Genomic DNA, 2584 nt, shown 5'->3' on the forward strand with positions numbered 1-2584 from the left:
ACAACGTGATGTGTTTTGAGCTTATAGATATGCTATTTTCAATTGATTTTTTTCATGTGATAACATAAAAAATGATTTCAGTCTCATGTTAAAATGTGTCTCCCCCCAAATAAATCTATTGAAAATAGCAGATCTACAAGCTCACAACGCGTTGTGATGCGTTCTGAGCTTGTAGATCTGCTATTTTCAATAGATGTTTTTATCTGATAACACAATAAATTATTTCAGTCTCTCATGTTAAAATGCGAGTACCCCCCCCCCCCCGTGTGTGTGGCTCACCTGCTGACGTTTCTGTTTGAGAGAGTTGATCCTTCTGCCGTTTTCCTCTCACATTAATCACATTAATGTCTTTTTGTCAATAACACGCTGGTAGAATGTTGCGTGAAACCCAGCGTCCTCAGGAGGCTTGTAAGAACCCATATCCACACAATGTTGACGTTTATAAGTAACGTTGACACACATTCTGTAGTAGCCCTGAAACATTCAACCATGTGTTTGCACTTTATCCATTAACCCGTACATCTACATAAACGTTCATATTTCAGATTTAAAATGCTTACCTATGGCCATGGATGTTACAATTATGTACGGGCCCAGAGAAGTACCTATATCTTCCGTATTGTTCAATAAAAAGCATGTTAATCCGATCGGTGGCCATTTTCACCATATCCTTTCAACCACGCGACCCTATCGGATGGGAGGTGTATTGCACTCTGATACATTATAAATCAATGAGAAAATGGCCACCGATCGGTTAAGAATACTCTTTATTGAACAATACGGAATATACGGGTACTTCTGCGGGACCCTACAGAATTGTGACATTAGTGGCCATGCGGTAAGCACTTTATATTTGAAATCTGAACGTTTATGTAGATGTACGGGCCGTAAATGGAAAAGTGCAAACACCTGGTTGAAGTTCGGTCGGGACAGACGACCGTCGTGTATCCATGGCTAGTTGTAGTTATATCCCATCTTGTCCGTGTAAATTCCTGAACCTCTTCTTTCTGGACAGACATAAGATTCATATAGCATCGGTTCGAGTCCTTTTGACGTGCTTTTGAAGGATATTTTCTTCGTTTTGAGTTCTTTTCGTCGGACGTTAGCGTTGCCATGGCTGTTGTTGCAGGAAATGGTGAGAGTAACGAGGCGACCCCATTGGCTGTAACGGGAATCACGTGCCAAAAACCGCACCACCCCTTTGAAAGTATTACTACGCTGCTAAGAAAATAGTACCGACTTTTAAACACTGATTAAAAACAAAATGCGCCAAAACAGATGGCGAAACCTTTGTTTCTTACTTACTACCAATAGATCTTTTTTAAGAAGCAGAGATTATTTAGATCCACTTGATGGGAACGAAACTGAACGAAAAGAGCCTAGACAATAGGGCCTAATGAGCACGACCTTCCACTAGAGGCCATCAAGAACAGCTCCTAAGACAGTGGATTTCACATTCACCCATTGCTCATACACGAAAGGCGGAGAAAACCAAGGCACCAATATGCTCATTTGGAGCAGTTACAAGTTAACAGGCGGAAGCAGCTCAATACCTCCAAATGCCATCTCAAAAAGTATAGTTTTATGCATTTAATAAATGCTGTTTTTATCAGAACTATTAAACATGTTACTGTCCAACTACTGAGGCATTTTCTTTACTTTTCCATTATATTATGTAAAGTAGCATGTGGTGTGTGTGTGTACAGTACCTCCAGCACGTTGCTGAGTAAGTGGTTGAGGCGGTCTGTCAGGCTGTCCAGCAGACGGCTGATGGCTGTTTTGGAGCGAGCATAGAAAGTGTATTGCTCTGAGCACAGGGAGGCGAACAGACGTGTGCACGCATCCAGCACACTGGCCTCTGTGTGTTTCATCACAATGTCACACATCTGCTCCAGCAGCAAATCCAGATACTGTACACACACAGAGAGAGCGAGAGAGAGAGAGAGACACACACACAGACAGACAGACAGACAGACAGACAGACAGACAGACAGACAGACAGACAGACAGACAGACAGACAGACAGACAGACAGACAGACAGACAGACAGACAGACAGACAGACAGACAGACAGACAGACAGACAGACAGACAGACAGACAGACAGACAGACAGACAGACAGACAGACAGATAGATGGGAAGAGATATATACAGAGAGAGAAGGGATAGAGATGGTCAAGTTAAGCCAAATTGCGTCACCAGGGAACCTGACTTCTGGGGAAACTGGGTGACGTCCCAGGTTGACTTCCTCTCTGCTCACCTTGTCTAGTTGTCCATTGGTGCTGTAGGTCTCCAGGTCAAAGTAGAGAGGGACTTCCAGGAGGCGGTTCACATTCTTAGCGTCTGCAGAGTACTGGAGGACAGAGGAAAGGGAAAGGATTAGTGTAGCCGCCCATAGTTAGCCCCCCTTACGTCCTATTTTATACTAAGACATTTATAACACATCGCGTGCCAATCGCGTAGATCTACGCGAACCTAAATAACAGCGCAGCGTGCCAATCGCGTAGATCTACGCAAAGTGGTCTTTTATTTATTTTTTCTCTCGCAGTGACACATTTCATTGTAGCACTCTCTCGCAGTCACA

Source organism: Gymnoscopelus braueri (genome assembly GCF_963280865.1).
Source record: "Gymnoscopelus braueri genome assembly, chromosome: 12".
Classification (NCBI taxonomy): domain Eukaryota; kingdom Metazoa; phylum Chordata; class Actinopteri; order Myctophiformes; family Myctophidae; genus Gymnoscopelus; species Gymnoscopelus braueri.